This window comes from Salarias fasciatus, chromosome 1 (genome assembly GCF_902148845.1).
Source record: "Salarias fasciatus chromosome 1, fSalaFa1.1, whole genome shotgun sequence".
Taxonomy (NCBI): domain Eukaryota; kingdom Metazoa; phylum Chordata; class Actinopteri; order Blenniiformes; family Blenniidae; genus Salarias; species Salarias fasciatus.
Genome location: NC_043745.1, coordinates 37,159,375 through 37,177,097, shown reverse-complemented (window position 1 = coordinate 37,177,097; position 17,723 = coordinate 37,159,375). Strand labels below are relative to the sequence as shown.

The 17,723-nt window shown below is 44.8% G+C and overlaps 1 protein-coding gene across 1 annotated transcript in view; it reads right to left on the bottom strand.

The window, feature by feature from the left end:
• Nucleotides 1-14,211: 14,211 nt before the first annotated feature.
• Nucleotides 14,212-17,723, bottom strand: part of kcna4 (potassium voltage-gated channel, shaker-related subfamily, member 4) — a 59,952-nt gene continuing 56,440 nt past the window's right edge. Inside the window, exon 2 of the mRNA XM_030082732.1 lies at nucleotides 14,212-16,586. The gene's annotated coding sequence lies outside the window, so the exon portion shown is untranslated. The remainder of the gene's footprint in view (nucleotides 16,587-17,723) is intronic.

Sequence of the window (17,723 nt, the reverse complement as noted above, 5' to 3'; positions counted from 1 at the left end):
CTCAAAACAAGTTGAAAAAACTTGCTCAGATTTGGACTTTTTGCAGTGTATTCATTCACACAACCAACACGGCGGCGTCCGCACGCCGCTCAGTGGACAAGGTATAGATACGAGGAGGGAATCCATCCAGCAACCATGAGCCCAGTGTTGGATTTACGCAGCTTCTTTCCAAGAAGGATTCTTTTTTCCCGCAAAATCCTACAAAAAATGCCTCAAAATGACAACGTAAGAAAAACGTTTTTCAAATATCTGGAAAGTTACTCAAAATTAACAAGTAAGGCTCGACAACGGTGCTCAGACTCATTGAAATGCAGCTTTTTGAAAACGCTCAGACGTTTTTTCGGTCTCGACGACATCGCTTTCAGTGCTTCTGCTGTTTCTGTGTAAACAGACATCATTTGTTGCAGATTAGATGAGGAACTTTTTTCTGAAACAAACACCCAACATTTTCACTTGAAACATCAAACAAAGTGTGTCTTAGGAATCACATCCATCAACTTGCTGTGAAGCACGTCAAAGAGACTGTCAGTAGACCTCAGAGACAGAACTGCCTCCAGGTACACGTCTGGGGAAACAGTTCCGAGTGACCATCAGCTAATTTGTCACATCAGCCACTTTCAAAAACTTCTCCATCCCCATTCATCGTTATATTAAGCGTTCTAAATAAATGTTTTCCTCTCTGTCTCAGAGCCGCCTGTGTCTGTCTGCACGTCGGTTGTTTATCTCTGTTTAGTTGCGGCATCGCCTCATGAATCAGTTTAGTTTGGGGAACAGGTGTTCTGCTGATTTCTGCCAATCCCGCCTGTCTGAGCGCGCACGGCCGAAAATAGCCCACGTTAATAATGACTGATTAATTCAAGCGGACCGTTGACCGTTTGACTTCTAACTGACTGATGTAACTTCAGCTGAACGTAATGAGTGAATCAGTCATGGGACTGACCCACACGGAGCTGCCGGCTCCGCGCACGTCTCACACAAACGCCGCAGTGATACAGATATGAGCACAAATTCCATCTGTAATTCAGCGTGACTCGTAATTTGATTACAGACATGTCTTAAAAAAAAAACTGTGGCAAAAAACTTTAACTCCGTTTATAAATTTCAGCTGCTGAACAACGACTGTGGCTTTACAAATTTGCTGATATTCTGAGTGAAGTTTTTCATTTTCACCAAAAAAACTATGAATATTTAGCATATATCAAATGTTTCACTATTCTCCATTAACTTCCGTCATTGTAACTTAATTACTTTTCTTCCCCATTTCTGAACTTACGTAATTATGAATGTTTCAACTTCAGTGCATGCTGGGGGATTTCTCTCCACACCTTTTTTTAGAACACTGCAGCCAAGAAACTGAACAACTGCTAATGAGGAAACAAAGGATTGATCGCTCGGCTCTCATGCTGAACTATTTCAATCTCAGGGATTTTTTGGACCTCTGTCTTTTTATCAACAAAGAAAACAATGACAAGAAATTTGCAAATAATCTTCAATAATGTGATTTTTGTGTGACTTGGATATCAGGCGATCGGGAGCAGTAAAAGTTAATAAGTGTGAGAGGCTCCAGCAAAGGCCGACACGAGGCAATGGAGTTATCTTTCAGTTTTATTCAGGTGACAGAAAATGATAGTTCTATTAATATAAATTGATATTGTTATCTGACTGTCTTAATTAGGTTGTAATCATCTTTTAGCTTCATCAGGCTTCAGCAAAAAGCAGCTAAATACGAGATGGCTTTTGTTTTATGCAAATCAGCTCCAGCAGAGGCCAAAAAAAGCAAATATTATCTAAAAGTTTTAATTAGGCTCCAGGCGTTGTTGTTTTAATCTGAATCAGGCGACAGCAAAGGCCAACCGAAGATGGTAATCTGACAGTTTCATTCCCTGTTTTCTCCACGATGTTGCTTTTGTTGTGTTTTGAGTGTCCGTTTGTGTCCGTTTCCATGACAACAGTGTTTAAAAACCACCCAAAATACAACTTTCTGAAACCGGTGGAACTTTAAGAAAATGCTCCGACTCCATTTCTGTGGACACCGGGGGAAAATACAACATATCGCTTCCGAGATAGGCAGAAGTCACTTCATTTGTCCAAAAACAAACTTATATGTAAATCTTTCATCTATTTTCAGCTTGTTCAGTTCTTTTCTCTGTTTTTTTTAAACCAAAGCCTCAGAGTGAAACGGCTTGTACAGCGTCAGTCTGTGCATAACTGCATTCAAACTGTGAAAGTGGATTTTCTTTTGTCTTTTTTCCATCATGTGGTTTTTAATGTATTCATGGCGTCAGTGCAGCATGAAGTCTTTCTTATCGCCGCTTGTCCAGAACATAATCACGTCTCTTAACTGGCCGTGCCTGGAAGATTTACACACTCAGAGTCCAGGTGACGAGAAACACTGACCCCGGACAGCATGAAGGAAGGTTCTGGAGTCCTCTCTGTTGGCTCGCGTTGAGTCGAGGTCGTGTTCCGCGTCGCTGCGTTTCAGGCTCCGGCCGTCTGAATGAGTCCTGCTGGACGTGTCAGGGTGTGTGTTGTTGTTGATTCGGACCGTGGTGTGTGTCCTTCTGTGTAGGATGGACATTGTGTCCAGACAGTGGCTGTTTTTGTCTCCTTCACCGTGACCTGAACTCGGCGCCGTACGTCGACCTCTCGGGGTCGCCGTCGGGGTCGTCGCATTCCTGTGTTTTCCTGACCTGTGGAGGTTTTTAATGATGACAGTCCAGAGTTTCATCAGCAGCTCGATGGATGAACTGGTGTTTGTCCAAGAGTCAAGTCATGGCGGCTCAACGGACCCGCTTTTGAAATATTTAGGCAGCAGCCGACGTGAACGGCTCGGGCGTCGAGTTTCACCGGCAGCCGCCGCGAATGAAAAGGCTCCGTCAGCGTGACGCCCGGCCGCTCGCCGACGGAGCCGTTTCTGACCGACATGGCCGTAAACACGAACACCTTAAATCCTGTTCAGGAGACAAAAATGAAATTGTTCAATGAGCAATGATCTGATTCTTAACCAGGTGAGTTATTCCTTCATGATTTCATCTTCAAGAGCAGAAAAAAAGGTCTGGAGATTGAATTAAATGGAGCTTTGACTGAAGTTTGTCTTTCTGGAGTCTTCTTCTTAGAGTAATGGATTACTTTACTGTAAAAAACAGTACTTTTAAAGTAAAAACATCCCGTTTACATAACATTTTCAAATGAAAATGGAAAACTTTGGTTGGATTTTGGGTGAAACAGCCACAGAGCCTGTCTGTCTTACTTTTGAGGTTTTAGGCTCAAAAATGACTTTTTAAAAAGTTACATTTATTCGAAAATAAGCGTCAACTATTCAGACGTGACTCCGTTTTCCAGACGGCATCATGAAAGATATCCGACTCTCACGAACATTGAAATTCACTCTTCCTAAACCTTCATTTCCCCAGACAGAAAACCTTTCTGCAGGTGTTTTGCTATTTTTTGCTAAAACTGGGCTTCATCTCTGGAAAGTGTGGAGCTTTGGAATGAATATTAACTCAAACAGACCTCTTTAACATGTGAGCAGAACCATTTCAAAGTAAAAACCACTTTTAATTTTCCTGTGTCTTCATCATTTATTGGACAGAAGTATCAGCTGTAATCAAATAATCATTCAGTTACTCCATCAATATTCACCTCAGCCACTCAACTTTGTTCATCCAAAGAGAATCAACATATAGAGTAAAATCTATTAAATTTCAAAAATAAGCAATTTATAACAGATGTTCATATGTAGATATATTTAATGTCAGAGAAATAACAACGGACTTTCCTCACACTGTGTTTCTGTTACTCGATCAGAACACAGGAAAGCTGCAGAGTCTCAGTTTGTCTCTTTTCCAACCTCAAGTTTGGATGTGAAGAGAATCACTGACGCGACCTGCAGGTCAAACGCTGCTGCTTCACGCAGTGAGAAACTCCTGCAGGTAGAGAAGCCTGTCAGTGGAGTCCTGCAGCGGGAATATTTCTCTCTGTTGGTCAATAACAAGCATTGAATATGAATAAAAACTTGGATTTTTGCTTGGATCGGTGAAGCAGGAAGTGTCTGCTGCGTTAGGCGTTAGATTAGAGGCCGTTCTGTTCGTCATATGGTTGTCTTTTAACCATTACATGACATTTTTGGACATTATTATGTTATTAGTTAGACTGTTTTCCTGTATCCATCTGCAGGCAATTTAGAGTCACCTGTAAGATTCACATATGCAGAGGAAGAACATGCAAACCCCACACAGAGGCCTCCAAGCCCAGAATCGAACCGGGGACCATGTCACTGCGAGGCTACAGACGGGATTCATCTACTCACAACAAAAGAAAAACACGTCTGTTTTCTGAATTTTTATTGAATATATTATATTTTTCTTTAATCAACATTGCACATATTCCATTTGTCAATCACATCTCATATTGCTGTCTACAAAATGTTATGAATGTAGAAAATCCAGAAGTTTGGAAGGTTTACCAAAAAATAAAATTCAAACAAAGAAGAGAAACGGAACAGGAGAATTAAGATCAGAAGTGACGAGCTCCAAAGATACAGAGAGGAGGAGGAGGAGGAGGAGGAGGAGGAGGAGGAGGAGGGAGGAGCGCCCTCAGGAAAAGAACACAAACATACTTGGGGGTCGGATGCATATTTTCTCAAAACAAAGCATCATGCAGAAGAAAAGCAAGGCTGGCCAAAAAACTCACATGGATATTTCTCAACACCTGAACTGTAGAAATATTTTACATGTTCGTTAGAAGATTTCTCCTTTTCATGATGAGTGACGAGGCAAACGGTACGGTTTGGATCAAACACACACACACGCACACGCACACACACACACACACACACACACACAGCAAGGTGAAGCGCTTCCATGGAAACTGGGTTTTGACCCCTGACCCCGGGTGACCTCTCTATGTGTGAGATGGGAGTGAGAACCATATGCTGGATTACTGAACGTTCACACTCACGCTGGACTGAAGGAATTAAAAGACGAGCCTGAATCCCGCCGCTGACGGGCTGACGCTGTGGCTCAGAGCGAGACCCTCGAAGAGACCCGGAGGAGGCTCTCACGGCGAACATCAGTGACAAACGACGGCGCGTCGGTCCAGAACGAGTCGCTTCCTGGATCAACACCTCCGTGCACGAACACAGCAGTTGTTCCTCTTTAAAATCAGCTGCTGCTGCTGCTTTATTAAATTTTCTCACTTCTGCTTCGGTGCACTGGAAATGTGGCATTGTCTACCAGTTTGTATCTGCCAGGCGCCATCTGTTACCCTTTTGTTTGGATTAGTTTGTTCTTATAGTACTTCTTATATTCTCTCACATTCTGCTCGTTTCTATGTATAATATATACTGCATTATTGTTAAAGATGTTTTTACACGTTCTCAAGTGAAAATAAAAAACTTTTGCTGTGTTTAGAGAGTCTGTTTACACAACGATGGTGCTTGGAGCCACTGGAGGAAAAAAAAAATTAGATAAGCCTTCACGGTGGAACTTTTTGAAAATGCTCTGACTCCGTCTCCATGGAAACAAGAAGCAAAACTGTTCCAGAGCGCTGCTGCTGTGCATATGCACCGACGAAGACGATCAGAACAGTGTTTTCCTCCAGACTCCAGATTCTCCCGCAAGTTTTACAGTTGAAAGTCGCCTGTAGGAGCAATGCGACTTGGTCGTCTGTCCATTCGAATGTCTGTTTTCGTCCTCCGTGCGCATGTGTGCGATTTCATTACAGAAATCCTGACATCGTTTTCTAAACTTAACTGAACGCCAAAACGATGCATTTTCACTTGAGTTGTCGTGTAAACGGCGTTGAATGTTGCGCTGCAGCATTTTACCGGTCCGACCGACTCGAGATCAGATTGTTCTGTTTGTTTCCACTGAACTAAGATGTGTTTGACACCCCTGATCTAAAACTTCACGTTCTGATACTCCTTTTGTGTTTCACTGAATCTCTGTTTTACCCAATAAAATGCAAATGTGGACAAACAAAGCCTGCTGACTCACCGAATGAAACAAAACATTATACAAGCTAAATGTCTGCTGGCGTTTGGACTGTGCCGTTGCTCCACACGCAGTCCGTCTGTGGCGAAACATTACCCAGAGTAGCCACAGCGATTGGTGCATACAGGCTAAAATACACACTCTAATCATCTATTTATGCAGCTGCTTCCAAAAAGTTCATCTTCATAATCATCAACAAGCTGTGAATTTGTGTTTTAAATGGGAGATTACAGCAGCAGCAATGCGCCGTGAAAACAGCAAATGGAGCAAAAAGAGGCTGAAAGGACAAATTTAGAGCAGAAAAATGATAAGAAGTGACCAAATATGCTGTAAATGTAACATACTTGGACATTTTTCCTGTCAAAATATTAATGCATCAATTACTTTGTAAGTTCTGGTCTCTAAATAGAGAAAATGCAACTTTTTTTGTGTAGTTTTTTTTCCCACTCAGCTGTATTATTTTTCACAAGACTATGCAAGTATGTCCAAACACCAGCCACTTTTTATTGTACTTGAAAGTGGTCTTGTTAATCAATTGCGTCGCCAATATATAATAATAAAATGACCTGCTTTGATTTCCCTCGACCCAATTAGATGCTTTCCCGAAGCTTTTTTTCTTTTTTTTTCATCCGACACTCCAAAAAACTCAAAGAAACTCAGTTAATTATCGTATGTGACAAATTAAAAAGCATCACATCCCCACATTTGAAGACCGGCGGATCTTTGGCCAATTAATTTTCTGTCAAGAGAATAATCGGTGCAACGTGGCTCCACTTTCCAACCACAAGTTCCTCCCTTTGATTCTACGTGCTCGCACGCCGTCCGACCGGCGGCGTGATGAGTGAGGGCGCAATTAGAGGAGGGAAGCTGATGGAGGCCGAGCGCACCATCGCTGGCTAATGGTCCTGTGTGTGTGTGTGTGTGTGTTAGTTTACCTCATTCATCGAGCTCATATCTCACACTCAGTCTTTGTGGTTTGAAACGCTGCTTCTTGGTAATAATTATTTATTATTTCCTTCAGAAATATCTTTTTTTTTTTTCTTTTTTGTTTAAACGTAGCCGCATGTAGCTTGTTTAATGGATTTGATTGCTGATTTCTGAAGAAAAGAAGATATATATTTTGAGATTTATCCATCCATCCGTGTTATGTTTCATAAAATGATGTTACTGAGCAAGAACGATGATTCGTGACTACAATATTTTCTCGATGTCTGTGCTTCTGCCATGTGGCTATCGGGTACAAAATATAATCAATTTAAATGATTTCATTTAGAATATCACACTGTTCTTGTGAATTAATCACTATTAGTTGCGCTTTTCTTCCATATTTTCATTCTGAATTTGCAAAGCATGAATGCGTGTAGCGCATGGAGACATTATTCATTGCTGTTCAGTCTGTTTTATGCAATATGTCTATTGTGCAGGTTGACAATAAATTAAACAATTAATTACATCATAATCAATAAAAAAACAACAGTTCTAAAAATATCTGTCTTTGTTTCATTGCAACAAAGTATTGATATATTGTTAGGAAGCTCCCATTAAATGCGTTTCCAGCACGTGATGAACTTGAAGTTTGAATAAAAGAACTGCAAATCTAGCAATATTCTGCCTCAGTTCACTTTGAGCTTCACGGCCTACAGCTCTCAGTGGATTTTCATAACTCTTATTTACATCTTCAAAGACAGAAAACATGATCAGAATAACTAACACATTCTAGAAATGGCCTTCAAAGTCGACTCGTCAGTGTAGTAAGTAACCTTGATTTATGTCACAGTTCAGGTCATAATTTCTCCCAGCGGTTGGACTGAACTCAGATTGATTCCACACATGTTCAATAAGAGTCGTGTTCACGTCATCGATTGGCAGAAATGAACACATTCCAGAAGCTCGTGAGCATTTTTCAGCTTTGCGCCGCTCAAACTGGAAACAAACAGGCTTGTAAAAGGTCCAGTGAAAGATTTATTACCAAGAAGCTTTGTTCCAACAGAGAAATATCCTCCGCAGACAGATCCTCTCGCTTTGTTTTAGCTGCTGTCTTCTGTGTGTAATTCAGCATATTTAGTATTCAAACTGTTGTTGTGTGCTGCTGCAGATGAAGGCGATCATAATTAGATCTCTACAGCGATGTATCATTTTCAGATTTTTCTCTAAATGGGAACATTAGGCGGCGAGTGCTCCTCGGATCAAGAGCGGCCTGAAGGAGACGTTCTGGGATTGGCTGCCGGCTCCTCCACGTTCCTTCGGCGCTCACAGAAACCCAGCAAATTCCCTGCTCGGGCAATTTTCCTAAATGCAGATGCAAAGACTGCAATCATTGTGTTTGCAGTGGAGAGCACTTACGCTCTTCTGCAGGAGGCAGATGGTGGAGGGGAGAAAAATAAATAAATAAAAACAAGTCTGAGTTCTTCACAACAAACATAAACTGCGTCAGTGTGGACCCGGTTCCTCCTGCTCGTTTATAAGAAGATTAGGCCGTGAGACGGGCGCGTGGCGCTGTCTATCGAACGGCGTGGATGTTACAGTAAAACACTCACCGGCTCTCATCCCCACACGGACGCGGTACGTTTTATTTATGTACAGGAACATAAAATCCAACCTGAGCCCGGTGGAGGAGCCTGCAGCGCCGAGCGGGTGCAGCGCCAAGATATCCGGATCAGCTTTTTACATCCTAAGACATTCCCACAGACAAATAAACATAAAGAAGTGAGATTTAAACTTCAACCAAATGTAATACATGAAGAACAGATTTGAATATTACAGCTGAAAATAACTAAATTTGAATTTGTTGCTATTTATTGGCAGTTTATGAAGATTTATCAGAAGGAGAAGCAACAAGTTGTTTTTTTGGGGGGGGTTAATCACACTTTATTTTAGTATCTTTTAACTGAATTTGGCTATGACAGTATGATTTATAACTTTTATGTGTATATTTTAAGATAGCAGCTTAAATTCCTGCTTCATCTCTACATTTATTTACAGAACAAACCTCAATGAAGTATTTTTTATGTACTTCTTTGCAGTTTTACTTGAGTATTTCCTGTCAACAGGACAGAAGTTTTTGCTGTTTCCAGTTTTGCAATAAACTATATCCAGCCAAGGGGATATGTTGTAAGGACAAACAATTGTAGTTTAATTGAAATAAACTTAATACAGTACTCACAAAAATTGCAGATAAAGGGCTGTAAATGTGAATTTAAATTGAGGGAAGTACTTTAGATGAATTAAAAACCTCCAAAACACAACTTAATAACACCTATGCTGCAGCAAACATACTTCTGTATCAGAGATGATCAGAGTATCTTATGTCCTATAAGATTATCCTGCGGTCTGAGGGGTGTTAAGAATGAATTTGTCCAGATAATCGACTCAGAAACATGTCGGGGTCCAAGATCGTAAATATTAAACTTGTTAAATGTTTCCGACCATGAATCTTGGCGTGTTTGGAGAGAGAAAAGACGACGCCCGACTCATCGCTCAGGGAGCTGTGACCTGGAACAGAATGCAGCCAATCAGGAAGCAAGCATCCAGACGGACTCATTTTGCATCTTCCTGTGTGGCGTCTGTAAGAGATAAAATGTCTCATAAGATTTTGAAAATGCTTCTGTGTGTGTCCCGCTTTATGCTCCTGATGAAACAAGCCAGACGGAACTGATTTAAGTTTGAGACGATCTGCTTCAATCCCAGACAAATCCCTGCTTTTGTCTTCAGCATTCAAACAGCAGAACCAGTCGTTTCTTCTCCCTCTCCGAGGCTGAGTGTAAATATTTCCCTCTCCTTGCTGTGAGGAATAAATTTAATGTGTAACATTTTCTTTTTACAACCGCGACCTTGTTTGAGTGTTTTGGAGTGTAAATAAAGAAAGCAGAGTAATATCCCGAGTCCTCCTTCGTCGTTCTGTCTCGTTGTGCCAAATTCGTCAAGTCATATTCAGAAATATGCCTTTCGGCTCTGTGGTCAGTTACCGTTAGTGAATCTTTTGTTACTGATCTTGAATCTTCCTCTCGATCTGACGGAGCTGCTCTGCAGACAGCGGGGAGGTGTAGCGGCGTCTCGGGGGTGTTTCAGGCTGCGAACGTCCACAGAAAAGCCGTTTCTCTCAAAGTTTCTCACGCACCTTCAGCGTGAGTCACGCCTTTTAAAATTTATGGCTGATTTGTTTTGTTTTTTTTTCTTAACACTACAGAATGTTAAAATGTGTAAAAACTTTAGTTGACGCAGCCCGGAGGTGCTCCTAATTAAATGTTTGGCTTCCACAGTGTTAGTGAGCGTTCCCACGCAGACTGCTAACCTCGCTCGCAGCTTTGAGGCGTCCGCTCGTTTTCACTGCTGAATCACAACAATTATCACTGAAGTAAATCCTGCAGCTGGATTTCTGACATTCACAGGACGATCCGCCAGAGCTGTTCACCCTTTAGGATATTCCGCTCATGATCCGTCCACTGAGGATAAATTATTTTCCTTTCTCATTCGATCTGCCCCCAGAATTCGGCCGACGACCTTTATCGCCTCCTGTCTTCATATATCAAAGCGCACCGCCTTCTCCGGCTTCCCCCTGATCTCCTGATTAGAGCGGATTCAAGTGAGGCGCCGCTGTGTCACGGACACGATCTCAGCCTGCAACCACAGACATTACTCGAATTCACAGGTTGAGGAAAAGGGTCTGGATTTGGTTTTCCTGTCCGGCCAATCGTCAGAGTTAAACCTCATCCATGAGTGTCTGCTGTTGGTTTCAGTAGTCAGTATCTCCCACATTTCAGCAGAAGAAACCGTGACTGATTGAGCCGTTCAGAGTCTGGACCGGTGATTAAAACCATTTCTGAAAACATACTTTCATCTCTCGGACACATTTTCCTTTCATTTCAGTCTTCGTGGGATTATTGAACATTTCTTGTCCTGGTCCGTCTCTGGCTGGGCGGACTCCTGTGTTTATGTGAAGCTACAACCAGAAATCAGTAGATCAGGGGTGTCAAACATGAGGCCCGTGGACCAAGCCTGAATTTTTTTTTTTTTTTCTAATCATTATTTTTCAACATTTCTCAGACCCGAGATGAGATGGAGGAGCTACTAGTCTTAAAGACAGTCTTTAAAAAAGCAAAAAAACAGGCAAAATGCGACAGTTACAGAGCACAGGGGTGTCCATAAGTGCACTTGGCACCAGGACACCCTAGGTCGGAGGTCGATGATCGACTTTGTTGTCGTGTCATCTGACCTCCGGCCGCGTGTTTTGGACACTCGGGTGAAGAGAGGGGCAGAGCTGTCGACCGATCACCACCTGGTGGTGAGTTGGATTCGCTGGCGGAGGAGGAAACCGGACAGACTTGGCAGACCCAAACGTGTTGTGAGGGTCTGCTGGGAACGTCTGGCGGAACCCTCTGTCAGCATGGCTTTCAACTCCCACCTCCGGGAGAGCTTCTCTCATGTCCCGAGGGAGGCTGGGGACATTGAGTCCGAGTGGACCATGTTCTCCACCTCCATTGTCGAAGCAGCTGCTCGGAGCTGTGGCCGTAAGGTCTCCGGTGCCTGTCGTGGCGGCAACCCCCGAACCCGGTGGTGGACACCGGAAGTAAGGGCTGCCGTCAAGCTGAAGAAGGAGTCCTATCGAGCCTTGCTGGCTCATGGGACTCCCGAAGCAGCTGACGGGTACCGGCAGGCCAAGCGAACTGCAGCCCGAGCAGTTGTGGAGGCAAAAACTCGGGTCTGGGAGGAGTTCGGGGAGGCCATGGAGGAGGACTATCGGTCGGCCTCGAAGAAATTCTGGCAAACCGTCCGGCGCCTCAGGAGGGGAAAGCAGGTCTCCGCCAACACTGTTTACAGTGGAGGTGGGGAGCTGCTGACCTCAACTGGGGATATTGTTGGACGGTGGAAGGAATACTTCGAGGACCTCCTCAATCCCGTCGCCACGTCTTCCGTGGAGGAAGCAGAGGCTGAGGTCTCAGAGGTGGACTCGTCCATCACCCAAGCTGAAGTCACTGAGGTGGTTGGCAAGCTCCTCGGTGGCAAGGCACCGGGGGTGGACGAGATTCGGCCTGAGTACCTTAAGTCTCTGGATGTGCAGGGACTGTCTTGGTTGACACGTCTCTGCAACATCGCGTGGCTGTCGGGGACGGTGCCTCTGGATTGGCAGACCGGGGTGGTGGTCCCCCTGTTTAAGAAGGGGGACCGGAGGGTGTGCTCCAACTATAGGGGGATTACACTCCTCAGCCTCCCCGGGAAAGTCTATTCCAGGGTACTGGAGAGGAGGATCCGACCGATAGTCGAACCTCGGATCCAGGAGGAACAATGCGGTTTTCGTCCTGGCCGTGGAACAGTGGACCAGCTCTATACCCTCCATAGGGTGCTCGAGGGTTCGTGGGAGTTTGCCCAACCAGTCCACATGTGTTTTGTGGATTTGGAGAAGGCATTCGACCGTGTCCCTCGTGGTGTCTTGTGGGGGGTGCTCCGGGAATACGGAGTCCGGGGCCCCTTGTTAAGGGCCGTCCGGTCTTTGTATGACCGGAGTAGGAGTCTGGTCCGCATTGCCGGCAGTAAGTCGGACCTGTTCCCGGTGCATGTTGGACTCCGGCAGGGCTGCCCTTTGTCACCGGTTCTGTTCATAATCTTCATGGACAGAATTTCTAGGTGCAGCCAGGGGCCGGAGGGGTTCCGGTTCGGGAACCACAGGATTTCATCTCTGCTTTTTGCAGATGATGTTGTCCTGTTGGCTTCATCGAACCCGGACCTACAGCATGCACTGGGGCGGTTCGCAGCCGAGTGTGAAGCGGCAGGGATGAGGATTAGCACCTCCAAATCCGAGGCCATGGTCCTCGACCGGAGGAAGGTGGCTTGCCCCCTCCAGGTTGGTGGAGAGACCCTAGCCCAAGTGGAGGAGTTCAAGTATCTTGGGGTCTTGTTCACGAGTGGGGGACGGATGGAGCGTGAGATTGACAGGCGGATCGGTGCAGCGGCTGCAGTGATGCGGTCGTTGTATCGGTCCGTCGTGGTGAAGAAGGAGCTGAGCCGAAAGGCGAAGCTCTCGATTTACCGGTCAATCTACGTTCCCACCCTCACCTATGGTCATGAGCTTTGGGTCATGACCGAAAGGACAAGATCCCGGATACAAGCGGCCGAAATGAGCTTCCTCCGTAGGGTGGCTGGGCGCTCCCTTAGAGATAGGGTGAGGAGCTCAGTCACCAGGGAGGAGCTCGGAGTAGAGCCGCTACTCCTCCACATCGAGAGGAACCAGCTGAGGTGGCTCGGACATCTGTTTAGGATGCCTCCTGGACGCCTCCCTAGGGAGGTGTTCCGGGCATGTCCCACTGGGAGGAGACCCCGGGGAAGACCCAGGACACGCTGGAGAGACTATGTCTCTCGGCTGGCCTGGGAACGCCTCGGGATCCTCCCAGAGGAGCTGGAGGAAGTGTCTGGGGACAGGGAAGTCTGGGCATCCCTGCTGAGACTGCTGCCCCCGCGACCCGGCCCCGGATAAGCGGTAGAAAATGGATGGATGGATGGATGGACAGAGGGTGAAGTTTCAGGGTCTCGCTCAGGGGGGCCACAGCGGTCCGCATCAGCAGTGGGATTCGAACCAGAGGACTTCCGGTTGCAAGCTTGCTACCTTTGCTAGCAACCAGTAGATTCAGCTAAAACGCCAGAAGCAGCTACCCTGTCGTGAAACGTCGCAGAGGCGCCCACCAGCATCTTCCAAACCCGCCGTTTACTCCTCTTCCGTCCTGTTTCACAATCATGTGTGCATTTCAAGTGCCGATCGTCTTCGATCCGCTAAATATCACCCCAGCAGGGTTTTAGGTCCTGGATCATTTCAGGTCACGGACTCGACTCGCCGAACCTCCATGACTTCTGCCGTCTCTCCTGAAAAACACTTAAGGACTAATTAATTGAAACTCTCCCACTCAATCGGCTTCCAAAGCCCACTTATAGTGATCTTATCATCTTTGTTTTTATCTTTTCCGTAATCCTCCATTCTCTGGATTCCTCTTTCTCATATGTATTAAACGTCTTTTCTTGAATCTCTACTTTTTGTAAAGCACTTTGTGACTATGTCTGTGAAAAGTGCTATATCATATAAATAAATAGAATTACTTTTGTGCTCCTGGACTGATAAAACTTCCTCTTCACATTAACCTGATTTTCAAAGATTTGTTCCCCATAGAGATATTTATCTTGGCAGCTCCAACCTGTTCCAATCAACCCGCTCTGAGTTTCATTGTCTTTCTTATTTCCATCCTTGTATAGTTTTTTTTTTTTTTTTTTTTAAGAACTGACAACTGTGCAGGTTTGTCGTTCCTTGAACATCTTCCTGATAAAACCGCGGGTCAGCAGAAATGACAAACGTTATTTATGTCCTTTCCTTCCCCAATAAAAACACCTTGACTGTAAAGCCTCTGTTTCACTGAGCTGCGACTGGATGGAGAATCAGGCCCCGTTTACAACGTTTTCAAGTGAAAACTGAAGACTGTCGCGGCGTTCTGGAGCTCCGAGCCACTGGGAACGAAACTTTTTGAAAAGGACGTCTGTCCACAGCAGCGTCCACGCACTCACCGGTGTTATTTTCAGAGTTTCTGCCGTTTCTGTGCAAAGCTTTTCTGAAACGAAAACGCAAAAACGATGCGATTTCATTTGAAACGTCGTGTGAACGGGGTCTGTTGATCACTTTGGTGAAAACAAAACAAAAAAATTCAAGGAAATTAAGAAAAACTGAAGATATTTCTATAAACGTTGCGGATTGTGTGGCAGCTCAGCGAAACGGTGTGTGAAGGACTTCCCGAGTACAGTTACTGACATCTATTTAAAAACTATTGTGGCTGTTTGGTGGTTACAGGGTTTCTCTGACACTGAGGAAAAGTTTTTCTTTTTAGAACATTCAGTAAACATCTTTTCAGAGGGATGCTATCCATGAGGTAATTACAGATACACACTTCCAGAAAAAGAGCAAGAATGTGAACTTTGGATTTTCTTTGGGCAAAGTAGGAAAAAGAAAATACACGATGAAGTCTAAATTCAAGCTTCCAAAACGCCGTTACAGCTGACACGGTATGCAAGAAGGAAAATAAAATACTGTCTTCATAAAAGATATGTCATATCTCTCACTGCCGCTTTCAGAAATAAATGTGAAACTGGCGTCGTCTGTGGACGTTCCGTTCACAGGCGACATCGCGGGTCTGAGAGAGGTGAGGACGTCAGCGTCCTGCCAAAGAAAACGTGTTTTCTAAAGGAGGCTGTTTCGGGAGAAAGAAAAAGGAACAGAAAGAAGGAAAGAGAAAATGGACGTGGAGAGCAGGACAGCGGAGAATGTTGGAGCAGCATTCGCAACAATATGGAGACGGTGATTGTTCCAGCGAGGACAAACCAAACACAGAGTAACATGGTCGATGGTCGTAACAGTCAAAGAAAGTAAAAAGTCTCAAATTACTCTATCTGCAACACATCTTAGGACACACAGGTATAAACGTCTGATATTTACATTTTTTTTTTTTTTTCCTATTCAGTGTGCATCTATATCACAACATTTTCCAGAAGTCCACAACATACAATTAAATTCAGGGTTTCACCTTTGGTTATGTAATTATCAAGGCTAGGTTTAAAAAAATATAGAACACACGTCCATGTTACTTTTGCATACAGTTAAATTCAAAGTGAAAACATATCAACAAAGCAGCTGGTCGGCTCTAAATTTGCATCTGAGAAAAGAAACGGAAAGTGTTTCGTCTTCACGTGGATGAGTCCGGGCCGGTGAAAGCCCGCCGGCTTGTCTCTGCGATAGAAAGAGAGTGTGGCAGATATTCATGACGGGTGTTTATATGCCTGACATCTTTGCTTTAGTGTAAGTGGATCTTAATGTAAGAGGATCTTCTTCTCATGTGTTTGGGTGTGTTGCATTGAGCCAGTCAACATCTCTCTGTCTCTCTCTCTCTCTCTCTCTCTTGCTCTCTCGACCCCTCTATACACCTTCTGAATGAGGGTTTTCATGTGTCGTGACGCAACGTGAATCGAGATTTCTGTGGCCGGGCGACTCGGGCCAGCCTTTTTCGGTTGACGATATGAAAGGAGATAAAAAATAGATTACGTGGTACTGCTGGCCGCGCACGAGCAGAGAGCAAACTCACCATTTAGGAACCAATGACACCTACGAAGCCGACCCAACTAAAACATTATGTCGACGTCACAACCGAACAGTATCTCTATCATAGTAAAATATTCACATCTGTTCCTTACAAGACACTTTTTTTTCACATGTAAAGAAAACATCTTTTTTTGTGTGTGTGTGTGTGTTTTATAAGTCTCTTAGTATCGTCTCTTCATACATCTGTGTAGTAATTAAGGCAATCGTTTCTTACTCTTGGACCAGGCCGGACCCTGAAGGGTGCGTTCACTGACTCCAGACAGCAGCTCTTCGTCTCCACCCGTCCCGACGTCCAGCCTCCTCCGGGGTTGTTGCTTTTCGGCGTCCGCTCGTGCTCAAAGGTGACCGGTCGCAATGTTTTGCTCGTTCTCTGCAATTTCCAGAGATGTGTTGGTGGTGGGGGGGGGGGGGGGGGCGGCAGGGGGGCAGGTGCTGTGGGGGGGTTCTCCCTCTCCCTGTAACTGGCAGCGCTGCAACACAGAGAGCGAGAGAGAGAGAGAGAGAGAGAGAGAGAGAGAGAGAGAGAGAGAGAGAGAAGGAAATGAGTGGAAATCTATCATCATTCTTGAGAAAATGGCACCCTCAAGATGGAGCAATTTGCCCAAACGCCAGACTGATCCTGCGCATATTTCCCTTTTTCCCACCCAGAGCTCGGGCAGAATGCATCACACTGCAGATAATCATCGGGGTCATTAGGCAGCGGCTCTTTCTGAAGCACTTACAGAGGGGAGAGGACCGAGGCCTTTTAAACACAACCAGCAGAAAGACTTTTTAAACACGTGCAACACTTACATCACTCTAGAAGCACCTGCTTAATGGATTGTTGCTCTCACAACCCGTCGTGCACCAAGTTTTTCTGACGCCTTCCTATCAGAGGCAGCATCGATTCCTGGAGCGGTTTGAGAGTCAGTAGCTCTTCTGTTGAACGCATCAATTACATTTCGCTGTCCAGCTGAAGTGTCTCGGCCGGACCTCTTTTGATAGATGGTGATTTATGCTGCGCAACATCGAGAAAATTTGCAATAATTAAGTCAAGTGACATGGCGTCGATGACATGACGGCGATAACTAAATCAGTACTCAAGTCCATCCATCTTTCTTCAATGCTCCATGCATTTCAGAGGAGCTGGAGCTGAACTCTTATCTCCGGTTGAAGGCAGTCAGACACGCTCACTGGACAGTAACTTCCTGCTTTTGAACAGCAGTGTGAAAACACAAAGAGTCCACAACTTTGTTCTATTCATGACCTTGAGGTTCCTTGAGGTCATGAGTACAATACGAGGCCAGAGAGCTTCAGTATATGCTGATGACGTGTTTGTATCGTGGATTCTTTCAATGATCTGGCCTGTATCTGTCAATCATTAACACTATTCCCTCAAGTCAGGAATTCAAATCCAGGCTGGCTCTATCTGCGTCGAGCTTACATGTAACTGTTCGGTGTGGGTTTTCCTCATTTATTCGAGTGTGTGTGTGTGTGTGTGTGGTTGTCCGTCCCTCTGTGTTTGCGCCGTCCCTCACCCACAGTAAGCTTGGATCGGTTTCAGCCCTCAATGACCCTAAATTGGCTGCCATCGCTGTTGCGAGTGTACTCCAAATAGAAATTAGCAG